General features: G+C 39.5%; 1 protein-coding gene across 1 annotated transcript in view; it reads right to left on the reverse strand.

Moving 5' to 3' along the window:
* TAFA1 (TAFA chemokine like family member 1) overlaps positions 1 to 22,370 on the reverse strand; it is an 866,756-nt gene that overhangs the window by 653,074 nt on the left and 191,312 nt on the right. The window contains exon 2 of the mRNA XM_047747161.1: positions 15,085 to 15,205. The gene's annotated coding sequence lies outside the window, so the exon portion shown is untranslated. The remainder of the gene's footprint in view (positions 1 to 15,084; positions 15,206 to 22,370) is intronic.

Genomic DNA, 22,370 nt, shown 5'->3' on the forward strand with positions numbered 1-22,370 from the left:
AGGTTGTTCAATATCTCCTTTTAGGAGTTTTTCCCAGCCCACTTGTCCTTTGGTTGTTAAGTACAAAAGACTATGTGAGGAATTGCACTCCAAGGGATCCAGGATGGAAGCTGTCAGGCTGTCCTTCAAAACACCCTTATGAGTGACTTCATAATGAAAAACTTAAACAACAAACAACATAACCCTAAAAGAGAATTATGATGAAACTTTTCTTGACTAAGATATTTCAAATGTGGATGAATACTTGAGACATGAATCCACAAGAGTAGGGCTAATGAGACGTAATAGCCAGCCTCCAAGACAGTCCTTAGTGATTCTTGACTTCTGTACTTATGCCCTCGTGTAGTCTCTTCCACAATGAATAGGACTAGCTTAAAAAATCAATAGGATATTGCAAAACAAAGGAGTGTGACTTCTGAGGTCAAAAGATGTTGTGGCTTCTGCCTTACTTTCTCTTGGATCTGTCACTCTTGGGAAATCCAATCCCCATAATATGAAACACTGAAAAGGACCTCTGCAGAAGGCCAAGTGGGAAGGAACTGAGGCTTCTTACTAGTAGCTAGCACCAACTTGCCAGCCATGTGAGTGAACCACTTTAGAAGCAAATCCTCCAGACTCAGTCAAACCTACCAATCATGATATATTGATTTTAAGTTCATGAGATGCCCTGAATCAGAACTGCTCAGCCAGGCCACTCAGGGGCTTCCATATACACAAAAGTCATGGAATAATAAAAGATTATTGTTATTTCAAGCGACAGTGGTTTGGGATAATTTGTTATGCTAGGATATATAGGCAGATAGCCTATTATTTTCTTTTTCTTTAGACTTTAAAGGTATTATTTATTTAATAATGGAGTGAATATGTTTTCTAAATATTCATCAATACAGATGACAGTTAAGCTATGAGGTCCATAATATTTTTCCAGTGATCTACACATGTCCAGCTGGAGATTTGACAGATCCCTAAGACTGAAGGCCTCTGTACCTCCATTCAGCACATACCCAGCACACCACTGGCATAGTGGATAAAGTGCTCATCTGTATCTGCAAGGAATTGTTCATGAAAAGTTGCTCATACTTATCTGTGCACACAGAATGTCTCTCTACACCTTGACCTTCACAAAATCAATAATTAGAAAAATTGATAAAGATCATAAATATCCTCAATTTCAACCCCTCCTCAACATGCCAGCTGTAAGTTCTTCAAGCTAAGTCTTAACACTTCCAGTGACAGGAATTCATTATTCATCACAATCCACTGAAAAATGCAAGCAAATATATTCAAGCAAAATCTCTCTCTCCCACTGAATTCCTGATATTAGCCTCAGACACTGAAGAAGTCATATGCTTCTCTGGTCGGTCCTTCAGATATCTGAAGAAAATTCTATTTGAGATCTTGCTTACATAGGATAAAGTATCCAGGTCGAACTATTTCTCATAAGACATGATGGAACCCGCAGGGGCACCTGAGTGGCTCAGTGGGTTAAAGACATGATGGAACCCTTGATATCCATGATGGTCTCCTCTGAACATGCCCCAGTTTCTCTTTAATCAGAGCCCAGCAGCCAGCAGCCTACAAGACTATAGGCACTGTTTTGCTCTGTTTGTTTTGTTTTCAGAGATTTGAATCTGGATACTTTGAGATGTAGTATGCCATCCTCTGTTACCACAAGTCCCACAGATCCTTGCCATCTTAGAACTCAGTTCTCATCATCCATTCTTACCTATCTGACCCACATCTCCCAGAACCCAGTATTCCTGACTTAGAAGGAGTTAAAATTGCTGCTTCTTCTCTTCCATATGCCACAGGTGGAGATAATTCAGAAAGATTCTCCTGGTTATTACTAGGAGGAAATTGAGATTCATCATCTTCTTGCTTCATGCTTAAGCATAGCAAGTTACCCAGTATCTACCAAGCATCACCTGAATGTCTCAAACTGGGAGCTGTGTTAATAATACAGAAGATAGAACACTAGTCAGTTCATGACTCAAGACCAGGATCTGTGCCTCTTATCTGCCCCTGTTCCTCTGCAGGAACACAGAACATAATGACTACTCAACCCATGCGATATAAAGGAAGAAAGCAGAGAGGGAGACAAGGACAACATCAACAACCCTCAACTGTCAAAATGCAAGCATGGGGAATGCAAATGCTTGGGGAATCTAAACAAGAGAAAGAGGACTACCCGTTGGTATGGCCAAAAGGAGGGGACATAGAAGGGGGTTAAATTCATCATTGGGCAATTGTGATCCTGTTTGGTCTACCGCATGAGCCTCTTTGGAGAATGACCCCTTTGGGTGTGTTTAATCAGTGCCTGGCAATAGCTAACTCTGATTTTGCCCCCCTGTGTTGGCAACCTTAAGGACTAGAAGATTTTTTTGTTGTTGTTTACTGCATGATTTACTGATGATATAAATTTGAGAGAGAGAGATCTAAAGTCTTTTTACCTTTCTATTAAGGAAGAATTTATAGTGGGTCAAAAAATGTAGGCAGTGAGTTGTTCTCAGTAAGGAATATTAAGGGGAAAATAAATAATCCACAGCACTCCTCAAGAGGTCTATCTTTGTTGTTGTTTCATGGTACACACATCCTTGCAAGCCTCAAGTAGAATAATTACTTCTCTAAATATCAGCCAAAGGGGGACAAAAACCAGCAAACAACACTCAACTCAACTTTTAATTCCAGGGACAGCTAGAACACCATTAAGCTGTACTCCAAGTCTTTGAAGTGCTAAAAAGTTCACTCAGAAAACAGAATATGGCCATGTTTCCAATTTAATGGCTAATGCAGTTCCGTCTCTCTCCAGTTGAGAAGAACATTCGAAATATGACAGAGTGGCGTTGGAAGCTTTAAAAACCCAAAGCAAAGCAGCAGGTCTTTTGGATCAGCTAGAAAGAATGTGAGAATAACAACCTCTTCCCCCTTCATTGTCTTTATCCAATCATACTGGACACTCAGGAGAGCCTGTAGAGATTATTGGCTAACACAACCAGCTTTCTCTGATGTCAGAGAGACCTCAGCTTGCTACCTAGTCTGAAGCCTACAAACCATCCTGGTTCAACCACCTGACTTCTGTGACACTCAGTTTTCTCCTCTGAAAATGAAAGTTATAGTAGTACCTACCTTATAAAGTTCTTAAAGGAGTAAATGAAGTGATGCATAGTCATCATTATACCTCTAACTTCTCTACCTATTGAGACCTTACTATGTGCCAGGCTGAAAGCTAAGGGGTGCATTACCCCATTTCATCCTAATGACGGTGTTTCCCTTCACAACTTCATAGAGGATATTCAAGAAGAAGCAAGTTTGAGGGAGAATGATACTCAATTCCAAGCTGAATATCAGCAGTGGTAGGAAGAGAAAGCATGGTCTCTGTATCTCTGAGCCACATCCCCAGGTCCTCCTTGGATAAAGCCACCCTAGAATTTTAGACCTTTCCCACCTGTCAAAACTGCCTTAGGAAAGGAGTTCACATTCTAAATATAATCTGATGATGCTCTATGTAGTGGTTCAAAGCCTGTACTTAAGTTTGCAGTATCTATTTAAGCGGCTACATTACATAAGCGATGGTTGCTTTCACCTAAGACTTCTATTCTTTTCCTCTCCTCCTGCATAGATCTTAATTCAAATCATCCTGATATCATTATTGGATTTTTGATGACTCTTAACCTTTATTGTTATCAGAATTAATCTTAAGGGAATTCTCCACTTTTTGGCTTGTCATGTTAGATTTCCATTTTCATTTTGGTATTTTTCACATTAGAGCTCTCTTCCAACTTCGGTACAATGACTGTATAATCAGGGGTCTTTTATGATGGACTTGAAGCAAAACATAACAAGACAAAGCAAAATCCTCCTCACTCTTTGTGGAAAGAACATGGAGAAGCTCTCTAATATTACCTGTAGTCCAACAGGTTGAACCTGACATAGTATATCCATACTATTTCTAACATCCAACGGACAGCAACTGACATACTGTCTACATCGAGTTGCAGTCTGAAACATTTACACTCCCATCCATCTGATGCCTTAGTTCTTAGGCCATGAAAGAAAATGTACAACAGAAGAAATATTAGTAGTTTAGAGGTGACTATGTATAGCAGTAAGCTAAGGCATGTATTTATATAAAAAGACTTTTTATATAAAAAGTCACTTCCTCATTTTGAAAACCAAATTTTCTGTACAAAGTGATATTCAGTTTCTGCAGCTGAAAATTGCTAATCAAAAGCAGATTTCACTATCAACAATGAGCAAGTTGAACATTGTATAATTATTTTACTTTGCATGTGGCCAGATTCTCTTATGATATTTAATACACATGCTTTGTTTCCTATATTCTGACACAAGAAATTATGCAGAAAGACATATCAAGAACTGATGAGGAGAAACTTTCTATTCATCAAAATTTTTCATGGGAAATGTGAAAAGCCAATAGCTGTTCATACAGAAAGAATTATTTCCATTTTCTACAGGATCACAAAGGACTAAGGACTAAAATTATTTAAAATAGTTAACACATAGCCCACTAGCTATTGAGAAATAAAGCTATGAAGGCGTTAAAAATGGGTATTGGTTGCAAAGTTTAACAGTAGAGTTACATATAGACCATATCAAAGTCCTTTTAAAACTGAGAGCAAAAACCAGTACCTAGAAATTTATTGATAAACTACAAATTCCAGAGAACAATGTTCATTGTGAAAGACTATTATGCATTGGTTATATATATTTTAGAAACTTAAATGGACTTCTAAATGTTTTATTGGCTCATTCCCTAACAACGTGTGGGAAAAGGAATCCTTTCTAAAAGCCATTATTTGTAACTTTTTTCTAGGATCATTTTCCTAAAAATTCATGAGCTTATTTCCTGCAAGCTCAGTGGATAATAGCAGGACTTGATTCTCAGTCCCATGTAGGTTTGACTGTCTAGCTTGTAAATCTGTAACATTTGACTCGTTATTTAAATTTTGTTTGCCTCAGTTTCCTAATCTGTAAAATGAGGATTGAAATGGTCTTGGAATAAGAACATGCACAATGTTTTAATAAGGAAAGTCAACTCTTTTTTCTTTTCACTTTTTATGAAATTGGAAGATTAATTCTAAGAATATCCTTTCACCTTCTGGCATGGTTTCAAGTTTATGTTCTTGATTTTGAAGAAAAGACATTTTTTTTTTTTGGTTACTAATAATTTGTGTTCTGAGTTTGACTCCTTCCTGTCAACTGTGAAAGAACAAGAAGAGAAAACATTTGCAAAAAGAATAAGAAGGCGGAGAAGGAGGAGGCAGCAGAGGGATCAAAGGGAAGTAAAAGAACTACTTAATTTTTTTTTTTTTAAGTTCTGGGAGATTAGAATCCAATCATAAGGATAGCTGCCTTAAAAGACTGAAGATCATTTACCCAGGAAGATCCAGGTATGCAAATTGATGGGAGGATGACTTGAAATAACACTGTTCAAGTAGACTAGTGGGTCATATAGATGATTGGTCACCCACATCCTTAGTTGCCCAGCCATCACTGAAGGAAGAACCTGTCAGGTGATCCTCCTTTGAAAGCCAAAAGAACACAGCATCACCTATAAACACCCAGCATGGGAGATTTGTATTTATCGTAAAAGACTTGGTAGATTTCAACTCATTTGGCCCGGTGACACTCCATAAATATACCTCTCAATTTCTTAGGCACCTGTATGTTCCTCAAATGGTAATAAGACTTTGGGCATTGATTAGGGTAATGACAGAGAGGCTATCTGTGTTTGCAGGGCAGGTGGGGTAAAGTTAAAATGAATAAACCCAAGTTTCTCATGCTGGATCAATGATTACATATTGCATGTCAATTCCTACCTCACCGGGTTCTTGTAAGAATTAAGTGAAATGACTTAAGTAAAGTTCTTGGTATTGTGAGGATTCAAAATGATAGCTACTTTCATCATCACCATCATCACCATCATCATCATCACAGTGGCAGTGCCTCCTTCTGTTATCAGGACATTAGGAAACTTCAGCAGATATAAGGGACAGGGAATGAATGGCAGAATACACTCTGGAATTTTATAAGAGGTAGCCTTGGTCATCAGAAGCTTCCAGCAAATACAAGAGAGATCATGAGGTCATTACAAGAAAATCTGTCTCTGATTTTTAAATTTTTGACCTGGAAATAACCTTGAGATCATCTAATTCTAGCTCTAGATATGCACTCACATCTAACTATAGATATACAAACACCGATGAGAAGTGAAGTTTCTAAAGATGCATTTTCAGTAACTGACTACCTAGACGAAGGTGTGTGATATATCCTCCTGACTTTCAACTAGCCTAGGTCTGAACACTGCTCTCAATTCCATTGGAAAATTCTATTTTTTTAATCAAAATATATTAATCAAGACTCTTCTGAATTGCAAATGAACCCCCACTGAAATTCAATGAAGTAGGAATTTCCTGGCTGACCTGACTGAAATGACTAGAAGAACTTCAAGCAAAAAAGATTCAGATGCACAACAACATCACCAGGATTCAGTTTTTCTTTATTTTCTTCATTTTCTTTGAGTCCTCTTCTCTTGGGCAGCTTCTCTCTTTCTCTCTTTCAATTTCTTTCTTTTGAAAAACAGTCAATGCACCAGCCCTAGTAGAAAGGTGACTTCCCCTTCACAACAGTCAGATCCAAAGTCCCCAAACTGAGAGCCTGTGCCTATCTTGGGTCTTAGGCTCCATTTCTGAGTCAAGCATTGTGACCAGAAAAATGGTCTATGTTGACTGCCCTGACCTGGGTCACATGGCCCCTCCTGGAAATAGAAAAGTAGTCTATCCTCACACAAAAATGAGACCAGGAGGTTATTCCCCAGAAAAAACAGGGATACTGTTAGGAGAGGGGAAAAAAAAAGATGCAAGGCAAACAAAAACAACAGATGTCTACTAAAGCTACTTTTATGAGAACATAGAGAATATTAGGATAGGCAAAATCCAAATATAAATTCAAAGTTCTCCAGCATACATTATTATTGTTTTCAGAGCATAGGCAACCATCCAAGTCTTAAAGCACTTCTGCAGAATGCAAAAGGTCAGAGAGCTGCAGACTTCTTGCTCTCATCTCTCTTCATAGACTTACAAATACTAAATCTAGCATTTACAGTTAAATTGTGGTTCCCTTACCATCTTAATGACCAGTTTTGTCCAATCAGATTGGTCACTTAATTGATCCTGTTCAGTTTGAAAGACAACCAAAAACACCGATTTGACCTTTTCAGTCTAGGATTTTCTTCAGTCCTAGACACTGTCTCCTTCATTCTCATTTACAGGTTTTCAATCCATTTTTTTCTTCTACTTTCTTCTTTTCTACTTTTCCCATATACACCCTGATTCATATACATTCTCACAGCAGACCATTGAATTCGACTTTATAGTTTTCTTTACTCTTTCTGAGTCTACTAAAGATATCTTGATTAAATTCTACTCCATTTATCCAACAAATATCTGTGTTCCTGGCAGTAGTCTCGGTGTCTGGGTCATAGCCACAAACATGTCAGATAAGATTCCTGTTCTCATAGAATTCACATTTTAGTACTAGAAAGAGGCAAACATATTACTTACTTGTGATTCCTTGTCTGCTGCTATCCACCATGTACTGTGGTTGGCATGAAGTATGGGTAGATTTTCAAAGCACATGATTTACTTTAATCTTCCCAGCTCATCGTGGGAGGTAAAGTAAGTTCCACCGACTTCATTTTATGGATATTATTAAATAGAGAGGTAAAGTGAGACCATTAATTTAATCATTCTAGGATCTACTAACTACCTTAAAAAGGCTGGATACTATTTTAGGCTTTTGGAACAATAATATTGACATAGGCATTATCCTCACAAATCTAGTGAGGGACATTGAATAATAAAATGACAACTAAAAAAAAATATATGAAGTCAAATAGCAGATTAGTGATAGACCTACAATAGTTTACAGCATTTCAGACTTGAGTCTGCTCTCCTCACACACAGTATGACTACTCCCTGCCAATGATCACTTGACTAAAACCCATACAACAGTATGGCGCCAGCAACAAAATTCTACAATTCTCAGTCATGCCAATGCTGCTGCTTCACAAGGAACTCCACTGACCCCACCTCTTCCAACACCTCTCCTGTTCAACACTCTAATAAAGGTCTTCATGAATGTAATGTGATAAGACAAGATGGATAGGAGAGGAAGTGACAACCCAGCTTCCATCTCAGGTGGCTGGGCTCCAGAAACAAAGCTCCTAAACATTCTGTTGTGCTGCCTCTGCTAAAGAAGACTTTAATAAAGGAAAAGTACAATTCACAAAAGAAAAAACAAAATTTGCCCAAATGAAAAGCATCAGCTTAGGCATAGTTTAATCTAAAGAAGCGAAGGAATGCAAACAGTTATTTGTATGCATACATAAATAAGAAACAGTATTCAGAACAGGAAAAAGCTTCTGCAAATGAGTTGGGGAAAAAAATAAGCCAATGATACAAACAGGGAAAATAGAAACCCAGTAGTCACACACACACACACACACACACACACACACACACACACACACACAGCTTAACTTCAACTAGCAACCAAACTACTGCAAATGAGAGTAATAATAGCATACCATTTTATACTCTCAAGTAGGGGGGGAAGTATCTGACCTCATAAAGTGTTGATAATAGTGTTCACTTCTAGAAGGAACTGAGTTGTTACAAACCCTTTGCAGCATATTTGGCAACATATCAGTAACTTCTAAAAGGGACATAATATACAATCTGACAGCTCCATTCCTAAGTATATACCCTACAAAATTCTTGCACTGTATCCCAGAAGACTGTTTGAGAACATTTGAACCAGAATTCATGAAATTGTGTTATAAAAAGCCTAAAGTCCACCAATAGTGGAAGAGATAATTAAGATGGAATAGAGAATTTAACATGAAAAAGCTATACCCATGTAATGCAACACACACGGCTATCAAAAACATAATGTGAAAGAAATGTACATACCATATATTGTAATTTCTGGGTATTTTGAATACTCAAATACCAAACAAACAGTTTGGAAATATGAAACAGAAAATAGAAAAAAATTTTCTAGAAATAGAAAACAATGACCTCAAGTATGCCCCCCTATCTTAGAAGACAGTGGGAGAGGAAATGGGAAGATGGAGGGGTAAAGGGAATGCCAGCATTATCGGTTATGTTTTCTTTCCTTTGCATTAAAAAATATGAAACAAGACTGACGAAAGGAATCTTTATCAATGTGAAAATCCCTGCATTTTTGCATAGTATTCTATATTTTACATTTTAACTCTATTTGCTGCTTTGTGATCCCAGATGACAAGAACGTTATGATAAAGAAATGGGGCTCTGGCATTAGAACCACTTGGATCCCAAGGTCAGCAGCCTTGCTGTATCTCTGGGTAAGCTACTCAACTGCTCTCTGCCCCCCAGCTTTTCCATGTGCAGAAGGGGAAAAGCAGGAGTATCGCCAGTGTAGGGATGTTGAAGGAATCAAGTGAAATGTAAAACACTTCTTAGCACCAAGATTGGCACTGGTGGTTAGTTTTGTGATGACGAGCAGTAGGGAGAGCTAGCTGGCAGTGAGTGTACTCCAGGAACCTACCACTGAGCCAGAGTCCTTGCCTGTATCACAGTGCCATCCCCAGCTTCCAGGCTAGAAAAGAGGTCACATCTCATTCATGGGTACAACTCCCACCGTACTTCATCTATAGCAGGGGCCCCATCAATACTTAACTGAGAAAGTTACTCAGACAATCCTAAGTGCAAGGTCAAAATAGGATCTCCAAACAAAGAAATCAGTAATATACACATCTTAGCACATTCTTTACTTGAATTCTTTCATGCATTGCTTCATTTACTACATATTCCCAGAATGCCCCTCATACTCGACTGCTACTCAGTAGGGTCCACACATGAGCAAAACTGAGACCCACAAAATCAGAATTTGTATTTTAACAAGATCCTGGGTGATGTACAACCAATTTAAGGTTCCCTAAAGCAGGTGAACCTGGGTGGCTCAGATGGCTAAGCATCTACCTTCCGCTCAGGTCAATATCTTAGGGTCCTAGGATCGAGTCCCACATCAGGCTCTGTGCTCAGTGGGGAGTCTGCTTCTCTCTCTGCCAGCTGCTTCCCCTGCTTGTGCTCTCTCTCCCTCGAATAAATAAATAAAATCTTTAAAAAAAAAAGTTGCCTAAACCAACTGTTTGCTTGTTTTGTGTGTGGAATGCTTGGGTTTAAATCTTTGTTCTACTATTACTAAACACTGGACCTTTTACCATGTAATTTGGCTTACCTGAGTCTGCTTTCCCATCTGCAAATAGGAATGTACACACCTACCTCATAGTCACCGTAAGAACTAAAAAATTGTCTGCCTAGAAGTGCTTAGAACTGCAGTGATACATAAGCTGCCAGTGGTGTTAGTTTTTGTTATTAAGATATGAAAGAAATAAAAGTTATCCAGATGAAGACATGGAAAGAAAGAAGGGAAGAATATTGATCATTACAGGAAGAGATGGAGCCAGAGGAAAAATGGTCCATGGAAGTGCAATGGTGAGAAATTAGGGCAGGGTGGAAGAATGACCAAAAAAAAAAAAAAAAAAAAAAGGCAAAACAAAATGAACTTTGTCATGTGTTAATCCTGAAATCAATATATAGCTACATTCTATAATCACTTCTACTCTCAAACTTAATGCTAATCAACTTTTCTCTTTCATTCCATAAAAAGTTAAACTTTTTTTTTTTTTAAGAGAGGAAAGCTTGTGAGAGGGGGCTGTGGGGGTGAAGGGACAGAGAGCAGAAGGCAGAGGGAGAGAGAGAATCCCAAGCAGCCACCATATTCACCACAACCCACAGAGCTCGATCTGAGGAGGACCCTGGGATCACAACCAGAGCCAAAACCAAGAGCCCAACAATCAACCAACTGAGTCACCCAGGTGATCCCATAAAAACAAATTTTTGGCGTTCAGGAGGGTTTGCTTTATTATTCTATATTTCACGTTTTATTTTTAAACGCGTCGACTAGAAACATCCATGTACCTGTATGGCACAGGTTTCCTGCTCACCTGGAGTGGAGTGTTCTATCTACTCCTTTCAAGTACCAGACATAAAATCGAAGCCTTGGACAAAGTCTTACGTCCTTCTCTGGGGGCTGGCTCCCCTCCCTACAGTTCATGGTGTTCTATCCATGATGCTCTGGTTCCCACCAGGGTTTAAGCCATGTGCTTTCTCCTGGGATCATCTTCCCCACTTCCCCTACTGCACCCCCTACTATACAAAGGGGCAAGAAGGAGATTTTTTTTTTAAGATTTTATTTATTTATTTGACAGAGAAATCACAAGTAGGCAGAGAGGCAGGCAGAGAGAGAGGGGGAAGCAGGCTCCCCGCTCAGCAGAGAGCAGAATGAAGGGCTCGATCCCAGGACCTTGAGATCATGACCTGAGCAGAAGGCAGAGACTTAGCCCACTGAGCCACCCAGGCAGCCCAAGAAGGAGATTTTAAAAATAACAATTTTAATGTTATGACACCGTTTAAAACCCTCAGGAGGGCCCACTGCTGTTCAGATGGGGATGAAAATCCTGCCTATAAAGATGGAACCCTTAGAAGCTTAGCTTTCTAGTCAGGAACGTCACAGATTTTCCTGATATACTCCCTGCAACCATAGCATGGCTCTCAGCGCTTCCCACACACCATGACCTCTCTGGCCCACACGACTATCACACAGTTAGCTTTCCGCAAGGACTGCTCAACCCTGGTCTACACTGCACTGGTTCAACTCAGCCTCAGATCCCACTCCAAGCGCAGTCTCTCCAGTGAAGCCTCCATAACACATGGTTGGCCAATTGTAGCCAGATTATTTAGCTGGGTGTTCTCGGAGCACCATCTTGTTTTCCTTCAGAACATAGCAGTGGGGCTTAAATTTGACTGCCCAGTGTGTCTGCAAATTCACACTCTTGGCGAACTGTCCCCTTTTATACGTGCCCTGTGAGAAGTTTCCCCTTCTGTTTTACGCACAAGGCAAACAGAACAGGAGCACCTACTCCCCTCTCTTGTTCTCAGGGTTTTTTTCCTCTAGCTTCTGAGAATTTCCCCGACTTTTTCCTACATTCAAGTGTTTCTTATTATTGCCCAATCAATGTTTGGAGTATTTTACAACTGGAGGATTTCTAGTTATGCTAATACATAATATTACAAGAAAAGTAATTACTCCACCTCAGAAAGTAAAAGTGTTCTCATTGCATTATCTAAGAAAATGTGTCCATGTCACTACATTGCGTGGCAATGTGTGTGTTACACTCATCAGATTTCAGGTTTTTTAAGGGGGCCTGGCACAGAGTAGGTACTCAAAAAACATTTGTTGAATGAATGAACAGATCAGAGCTTGAGGGTAGGGGGATATTTCTTGGAGCATCTTGCTGAAGAGCAGGCTGATAGAGTTTCACCAAAGGCTATATGACAAATTCCAAGATGTTCAACATTCTCCCAGGCACTTCAGATGAAAGCCTCAAAGTCTTTGATCACCAGAAAATGTGGCTCTCCCACTAGTCTAATGTCATTAATCTTTAATGCATTTTCACTCCATCCATCCTACACTTAAGTTTCCATATTCTTCATTAATTCTGACATCAGCAGGTGAATTCCTGAGGCCCAAGGCACTAGAGCTCTCCCTTCAAATACCAAAGGCACATTTTTTAAAAGACAGGCATAATTTTTGCCCACAAGATTTTGTGTAACAATATTACCAATTAGCCTCTTGTACCGTCCAAATAAACTGCCTACTAGTCATCACTTTAAGGGATTAATTGACTATGCAAATACTGAGAGTCATAAAATTCTGCTGCCAAACAGAGACCTAGTTAAGGCTTCTTTAAGAATTTCTCCTTGAGAGCAAACTCTTTTATATTTTAATCATATTGTATAATTTGAATAAAACTTACAAAGTCCACTTAAGTTCTTTGTCCCTAGGATCATCCTCAATTTATTTACTCTTTGCCACCTAGAACTGGCCAGACTTTCTTCAGGCATTTCACACGAAGGGGAACAAGATGCTCGAAGGAGAATACCAGAATTCCAGCTGGTTTTCTTACCTCTCATTGTACCTTAGATAAACTATGGCAGAATTCCCCCTGACTCATCTGAGCTTTGTGGACAGTCAGATTATTGGCAATGGGAGGTTTCGTAAAGATCATCTAAGTTCAATGAAAGGTTGGAGAAGTGGATAAGGCAGAGCCTATTAGAAAAGGGTCCCACTGGAGCCCCTGGGTGGCTCAGTCAGTTAAGCATCAGACTCTTGGTTTTGGCTCACATCATGATCTCAAGGTCATGAGATGGTGCCCCCATTGGGCTCTCCACTCAGCAGGGAGTCTGCTGGAGATTCTCTCTCCCTGTCTGTCTCCCTCTCCCCTCTCCACCACCACACATGCTCTTTCTTTCTTTCTCTCTCTAAAATAAATAAATCTTTAAAAAAAAAAAGTTCCACCAGAAAGTAAATGGCAAGATTAAATAGAAAAATGGGGATAGTTTTAATAAAGAAAATGTTTACAAAGGGTGAAGGAAACTATGAAAGCTGTAATAGTGCCCTGATATTCGTGCCAACAGAGCTGTCACCACATCTTTGCTGGAAGGGGTCAAGAGAGGGAACAGTTACAAGAACTTGGAAAGAAAGACATAAGCTCTGAAGGAGCTCTGATCTTTGGTCAAAGTGAAAGCCAATCCAAACTGATTCCTTATTTGGGAAAAAAAAAAAGACTAAATAAAATGACAAAGCGATCCCTTAGAGAAGGAGTCGAGGGACTAAAATAGACCAGCCTCCTTCTCCTTGCCTCCTTCCACATCCCACCTTAACTTTCTGCTGGCTGCACCCAACAGGAAGCCAGAAAGCAAGGGAGTTCATCAAAGCAGTCCTCAGAGTGTGGCCTTCTGAGATTAGAGCATGACTAAAAAAAGTTGAGTGTACATCTAGAGGTAAAACAGGAGCTATCCAATATAGCAGATGCATCTAGGGAAGACTCTTAAAAACACAGATTCCAGGGACACAGCCCACTCTTACTGAATCAGAATCATAGCAAAATTCAAAGGCACATGAATTTTGGGAAAACTGCAAAGGCAATGATGATGCATACTTATGATTAAGAATAGCTGGCATTTTTAGCTTAAAACCCTAATTTTAACCTTTATTTCACAGCTCTTAGTAGCCCAGGAAAATAAAAAATGCTGCGAATTTGTCTTTTTACCAGGAACATCAATTTTCATTAACTATCTAAGCAAATGGGGCTATTTAGGGACATAGGCTTTCAACCTAGGTAGGTATCCGTCCTTTTCACACTAGTATTGCTTTGCCAGTAGTTAAAGAGTTTAAACATTTATTGGTTGGTGAATAGTCACTGTCCTAAGTTCCCAAGTATCCAACCTCTACCTCAGCTGTCCAGAACTTCTCCAATTCAACAACTAAAGAGTTAACACTTAGACTAAAACCCCAGGATCCAGGTTGCTTCGATGTTTTAAATACTACATCTCAATTTTCAACAGACTTGTTCTACTTTTCCACCATACTTTACCTCTTGACCAGGAATTCTAATGTATAAAACTGATAAATCTGACAGAATTATTAATAAACCCAATAGATAAAGACTATTATCGATGAGACATAGAGACCTTCTAATCAGCTCCTAAATTAACAGCAACGAATTGTATATTTTCCCTGTATCAGTTTTTAACATTGAAACCCAGGGACTGTCAACCTTGAATTCAAGAGTCAATTATCATATGGTTTCACTTATTTGTGGAGCATAACAAATAGCATAGAGGACAAGGGGAGTTAGAGAGGAGAAGGGAGTTGGGGGAAATTGGAAGGGGAGGTGAACCATGAGAGACTATGGACTCTGAAAAACAATCTGAGGGTTTTGAAGGGGTGGGGGGGTGGGAGGTTGGGGGAACCAGGTGGTGGGTATTAGAGAGGGCACGGATTGCATGGAGCACTGGGTGTGGTACAAAAACAAGGAATACTGTTATGTTGAAAATTTAAAAAAAAAATTAAATTAAAAAAAAAAAAAAGAACAACTGAAAGGGTACTGACCCAAGGAAATGACATTTGCAGCCAAAATCCTATGTTTGAATTCCATTCTGTCATAGCCAGCTGGTTGATCTTGGTCTAGAGGTTTAAACTCTGGGTCTCCGTTTTCTTATCATTTCAAGATCTAAAAACAAAACAAACAAAAAGCTTACAATGTTTCTGGACAAGGTTCCCTAATTGAACACAATCTCATGTTTTGATTTTTCAGTTAGTTGGGAAGGAAAAAAAAAGGGAGAAAATGTTAAAATGAACAAAAAAAAATGACAACACATTCCAATGTATTTTCATATAAGTAACAAAACACCTGTCACATATGAAGTTATTAGGCTTCAGTGAAGGCATAGGAGTGACTTTGGACACATTTAATTCTCATGTAAGTCCTAGTAGCGAGCATTCTTCAACCAGTGCACTGAAGGAGAGATGAAGCTTTGAAAACAACATATTTAAGAGCACACAACAGCAGAAACCATCTCCTAGCTGATTTCTTGGATTCCCAAGAGATGCATGGACCTGCTACTTATGACAATAAAATCATCAATTTATGGTCCCATTTTTATAAACAAGGCCTTTAAAATTGTTTATCAACCTGTCACTTATATCTCATCTCAGAAAAAAGAGAAAATTACAAAGCATTGGTTTTTAATGGGAGACCCTTACAAAACTGACATATAAAGAGAGATCCATCTGCTCAAGACTTCTCTATTTATCTGGATTGGCCAAATTCTAGATTTCTAATATGCCAGAAAGACTGAGTCAAAAATCTTTACAGATTTGTAAAAATAAATAAATAAATTTTAAAAAACTATTGATTTCTCTTTGTGCAAGACTTTGTTTACATGTTTATTAACACAACCAATATCAAAGTAACTCATGGCTCAGGAATTTTAGTTGTAACAAGAAAGCACTTTCTTAGGAGAATGAAGGCTTAATCACATAATTTGGCACCCTTTCAACTCTTCTCCATCTGAAACCTCTGTCTATTTGATCTGTGAGCCCAAACACATCTGGGAAAATGGTCTCATGGGGTCTAATAATGTGCAGTTCAATAAAGACCACTATGGGGATAAGAATGAAGTATACTTCACTGATTTTCAAGTATAGAATCAGAGGAAAGTTTAAAAAAAATCAATGTTTTTCTGTTTATGAAAATACATTGACTTTTTTTCCTGCTCACAGGCTGTAGAAAATGCATCACTATAACTCATTTTCACCTAATCCAAGGCTCTAGATCCTCAAGAGTTTTTCCCTCCTGATCTCGGGAAATCCACACTAGAGCCACATGAGGAGACATGACCACTGTCCCTGGTTTGCAGAGGTCTTTAGAGATTTGTCTAAGGTTGTAGTTTTTAAGAATGACCGCTTGTTGGAAAAGCAGAATCTGGAGCTCCATCCTTGCCTCTCAAATCAAAAACCTGGAGGTCTTAACAAGTTCTCCAGGTGATTCTGATTCATGGCCAAATGTCACCTGGTAAAACTTACCTGGGATAGTCATCTTCAGCCAGAGCTTCTAGCTGGTAAAATTGAGTCTCTGAAAACCCCTCCCACAGAAATTCTGTCTCAAGGAGTCCCAGATACAGTTAAGGACTAACTGTGTCCTCCCCAAATTCCTATGTTGAAGCCCTAACCCCCACTCCCTCAGAATGTGACTTTATTTGGAGATGGGCACTTCAAAGAAATATTTAAGTCAAAACAGGGCTGTTAGGGTGGGCCCTAGTCCAATCTGCTTGGCATCCTTCTAAGAAGAGACTAAGACACTCAGAGAGAGACCAAGGGCACACAGACACAGGGAAAAAAAATCATGTGAAGAGGAGGCAGAGGGCAGCTGTCCACAAGCCAAGGAGAAGGCCTCAGAAGAACCCCGCTGTTACCTCATCTTGGATTTCAGCCCTGCCCTTATCTAAATCACCTAGTCTGTGGTGTGTTGTTATGGCAAAGTGTCTGTATTTTCAGTCAGTACCACAGTGAGACTCGAGTCTGGCAAGTCTGAGAGACTCTACCCTTCACATTTGCCACTCAGATGAGATTCTCAAAGTAGTAGTGTCAACATCTCAACTCCTGAAGCAGAAACTGTATTTTAATAAAATTTTCAGGTGATTTATATGTATAATAAAGATTGAGAAGCACTGTCCTTCAGGACATCCTATGGTTGTCATAATTAGCTGATAAATATTTATAATATTTGGGACATATTGTCCATACATACATAGATACTTACATATATAGATATATTTATACTAAAAAGCCATTGTTTACCGGAAATTAAAATTTACCTGGACATCTTCTATTTTATCTGGCAACCTTGCCCCAGCAGTCTGTCCTAAGGTGCAGGGGAGAAGCTGGATAGGCTCACCACAATGAGGTGACAACAAGAAAGATTCATCTTTGGTTTCTGAAAGGTCCTCAAGGGCTGTGTGTTTCTTATCCCCAGATTGAACACTATAACAACACTCAAAAGGCCAGGCATTTCCATTAGTCGAAAGAATAGCGGATCTCAAGGATCTTGTCTAATCTTCAGAAAGTGAAATTTCTCATGGAAATATTTATATCCATCCTCACCAATAAAGCCAACATCTTGTTTTCTGGAAGGCAGCCCTCAGTCAGAACTCCTCATCTCCCAAACAGCCTCAGAAACAACGTCATGTGGTCATTTCTTATGGTGGTACCCTAGCTTTCAAAGTTTAAATGGCTGGTCATTAATTTTGTTATTTCTTAAAAATCACAGAGTGTTAGCGCTGCGAAAAGTCTTATAAATCTCAGAATTTGACCTCATGGTGCAGTGATAGTAGTCATAACAATTATTATTGACAGAGCAGTTACAAAACATCAGAGTAACTTTCATTCTTTCAAATTTCCAAAGGAGTAGGTATGATGACCTCATTTTCGAGCAATAACCTGGCTACTGTTAGTGGTAACTCACTATATGGTGGGCTCCGTGCTAAAATGTTTTATTGCTTATTCTATCCTCATGCTAGTCCTCTAAAGTACATACTACTATTTGCCCCAACTTTCAGATAAGCAAGTTATTTTCCCAAGGTTTGCAGAGCTGGTAAACAATAGAGCAGAGACTCAAACATAGGCGAAATATCTCTAAAGCCTTTACCGCTAATTACTGACAACATCCCTTCACCTGATACAGGTGGCAAATCACAGTCAGAGAATTTAACCCATTTCCATCTTGTCAGAGCTGATATTTAAACGCAAACCTGTGATTTTAAGAACTCTCCTTAACGGGAGCCAAGTAGAAGCCTTAAGTGACTAGGGGACCAGACTAGGGTCTCAGTGATTCAGCCAGTATTAGGACTCTGCGCTGAAGAGGTCCACTTCAAAGATTTCCCCACCATCTCAACATGGCAGATGGACAGGAGAAAACAAAGGCAGCTAGGTCACTTGGCGATCCATGGTTGCCATGGATCTCCAGTTGATAGTAGTATGGTATGGATATAGCAGAACTGGACCAAGAAGAGATATTAAGAGAGGGCACATAGAAATGTATCATCTGTGTAAGGGCTTAAAGACTAACATTTGCAGAGTACTGGAATATATTAGAACATATTTATTTATTCATTCAACAAGCCAGCATTGAGTGCTCTCTATTTGCAAAGCATTCGTCCAATCTCTAGAGTCTACCTCGGTTTGAATAGAGTTAACAGAGCACCTCAGACAGTCTTCTTTAACCAGAATGGGAAATAGTCTTTGCATTCCACCAAAGAATAGTAGCTTTTTACTCTTAGAGTTTTTGGAATTACAAATCAATTTAAGGGTTTTTTTCTAAGATTCTATTAGTTTATTTGACAGAGAAAGAAAGAGAGAGAGAGAGCAAGGGAGCACAACAGGAAGAGGGGCAGGCAGAGGGAGAAGCAGGCTCTCCACTGAGTGGGGAGCCCAATGCAGAACTTGATCCTAGGACCCCAAGGTCATGACCTGAGCCAAAGGCAGAAACTTAACCGATGGAGCCACCCAGGCGCCCTCAAATCAATTTAAGTCTTACACCACCATAGTCCACATGTACTACCATATCTGGGCTTCGCTGCCTAGTAGCAATGTGAACATTGGGGAAGTTATTTAACCTCACTGAGCCTTGATTCCCTCACCTGAAAAACATGGGTACAAAGAGAATCTGGCTCATAAGGTGTCTGTGAGGATTAACAGTCAATGTGTGTAATGTAGCAATAAGGTATCTGGGACATAGCAGTTGCTATAAAGAGTAACCTTTCAATGACAAGTAAACCAAGGCTCCAAATCAGATTTCTTCAGGGGTGGTGGACCACCTGAGTCAACGTCTCTTAGGATGGCTGTTAAAAAAAGTTGATTCCTGGGTCTCATCTACGGAAACAAAATCTCAGGAGAATCTCTGGTTATCTCAAGCTCGCCTTGCCCTTCGGGTGATTCTTATGTACATAAGCGTCTGAGAAGCCCTGTCTTGGAGGATAAGAGACCTGCTCACCTCTCAGTAGCAATATCTTCGCCCCCCAGCAGGGGAAAGATAGCTGAGTCCTCCAAAAAGGACTCAGTCCCTGGCATGTATCAAAGTGCCAAGTAAAATGGGATTTTTAAGCGTTTTTTTTCCCCCTCAAGGTAACAAGTCACCCTACTCACAGGCAGAACCAGAATTTCAAGGCGTGTCTGTGACAATGCCGCTCTGCTGCAGCTCCTCCAGCAGCAGGAATAAAAATGTGCCCAGGAGAAACTCACCGGCCTCTGAATGGAGTAGAATAAAATCTCTCAAAACACCTTTTCTTGTGTTGGACTTCAGGCCACTTTTTCCATTGAACCGACTGTTCTTTCTGGTACAGTGGTTCCCCCTTACCCTATGGAAGCTTTATACTGAACAGCAGACCCTTGAGTCCCTGCTAGAAGTGGGGGGCAGGGGGAGGTCCTGCCAAAGCCAACCCTTTTTATGGAGTGCGCCTGTCTACCAAGGAAAACCTCACTTCGGAGACACAGTTCTGAAGGCTGTGAAGTGCTTACACCAGGAGGGCTGCCTACAACCACGATGGCCTTCTCGTCCAGCAATCTCACTTCCGAGATTTTTCTTTAAATGGGGGTTTTGAAGGGTCAGAAAGGGAAAAGTCAACCAGCTTGAGCTCTTCAACAACTGAGTGTTCAAGGGGGAGATATAGGGGGTAGGGCTGACTTTCGATAAAAAAACACTCAAGAGACAATGACCCTAGGTAATTCAGGCTCTTGCGAGGGGTCTGACTTGAAAAAATACCACAAAAGGATGTAAAATGGATTTTATACAATTGGAAAATTTCTAAATAGACTGTATTAGGTGATATTAGGAAATTATACTTAATTTCGTTATGTATTATAATAATATGATGGTTATGTAGGAAAAAATCCTCATTTTTATGAAAAACATACTATAGCATAGAGCAAAATGTCATAATGGATGTGTTTTATTTTTCAATGTTTAAGAAAAACACAGATCAAGCACATGTGGCAAAATGTTAACAGACTAAATATAGATGCTGGTCTTATATCGATGTTCATTAAACAGTCCTTTCTGATTTTTTCACATTTTGAAATTTTACATAATAAGAAATAAATTTTAAAAACTCTTGAAAAGGACAGTTTGAGTCCAGCAAATCCAGTTCTAGAAATTTGTCAATATTCATTTGTTTATTAAGTAAATGTGCCAAGCAGTAAGAAAATAATTAGGCAAGTATTAAAGTTGGTTTTTACAGTGTTATATACAATGGATTAAAAGTAAGTTTTTAAAAAGCTAAATAGCCAACAATTAGAAACTGATAAGCAAATTGCAGTTCATGTCTACACTGGGGAGGTATGCATCTCATAAATACAATGATTGCTACAGGTGTCTATTTCCAGAGTCTTAAAGATGTTCAAAATACAACTGTCAAAACTATGGAAAGAACCTAGATGTCCATCAACAGACGAATGGATAAAGAAGATGTGGTATATATACACAATGGAATACTATGCAGCCATCAAAAGAAATGAAATCTTGCCATTTGCGACGACGTGGATGGAACTAGAGGGGATCATGCTTAGCGAAATAAGTCAATCGGAGAAAGACAACTATCATATGATCTCCCTGATATGAGGGAGAGGAGATGCAACATGGGGGGTTGAGGGGGTAGGAGAAGAGTAAATGAAACAAGATGGGATTGGGAGGGAGACAAACCATAAGTGACTCTTAATCTCACAAAACAAACTGAGGGTTGATGGGGGGAGGGGGTTGGGAGAGGGGGTGGGGTTATGGATATTGGGGAGGGTATGTGCTGTGCTGAGTGCTGTGAAGTGTGTAAACCTGGCGATTCACAGACCTGTACCTCTGGGGATAAAAATATATGTTTATAAAAAATAAAATTTAAAAAAAAAAATACAACTGTCATATGAAAAAAGAAGATACAAAACAGCATGCATGCTGTTTTTGTGAGATCCTTTTTATAAAAGCAATAGTACACTTATTTAATAGTGATATTATAAGCTAATGTGCATTGAGAACTTTCTGTTTTCTAGCCCCTGAGGCACATTATATGATTATTTCATCATTATCAGCATTTTTCAGATTGGGAAATTAAGTAACTTGACCAAGATCATCCAGCTAAAAGAAACTTTAAAGCTAGGTCTGTGGGATTTCCAGGCCCAAAGTCCTTGTGCTCTGTAGTGGGCCCCCATCCAGGCAGACAACAGAACCCAACACCAGCACTTTTATACTGGTTCTGAATGTATGGTGGGAAGATGGGGAACTATATCCCTGATATGTTTCCTGATAGCTTTTTTTTTTTTATAACACTATTACCTGGGGCTCTTTTTACAAATTCAGGAACAAATCATATAAAAAGATAGGGAAAAAATGCAACAATGAGCAGAATTTCCCTGATCTGAGCCCAGACATCCACCATCATCTGACTGTGGGATGCTGTGTGGTTAATCTGCTGTCACCCTGGGGGAACAGGTTACTGTTCCTAGTAACCTGCTCTGATTTTCTCTTCCTGTTAACTTGCACCTGGCTTCTGACTCAGTGTGCCTAATTCCACTTTGGTGCAGGTCATAGTTCCCAAAGGGTCACAACTGTATCTCTCATCCCACATGCTTCTCTTAACACATGACTTGTATACAACTTTGCTACTCCCCAATCAGGAGGTGGCATCTAGATCCCTTCCTTAGATCCTAATGGAACCCCCTGACTGCCTTAATCAAAAGTGATTTTATGAAACCTCCCAGACCCCATCATAAAAAACAATATGGCTTCTACCTGATTCTTCTTCTTAAGGATGTTTACTTTTAGGATGCCACCACCAGGCGGTGAGGAAGCCCAG

The sequence above is a fragment of the Lutra lutra genome, chromosome 1 (assembly GCF_902655055.1).
Source record: "Lutra lutra chromosome 1, mLutLut1.2, whole genome shotgun sequence".
In the NCBI taxonomy this organism is placed as follows: domain Eukaryota; kingdom Metazoa; phylum Chordata; class Mammalia; order Carnivora; family Mustelidae; genus Lutra; species Lutra lutra.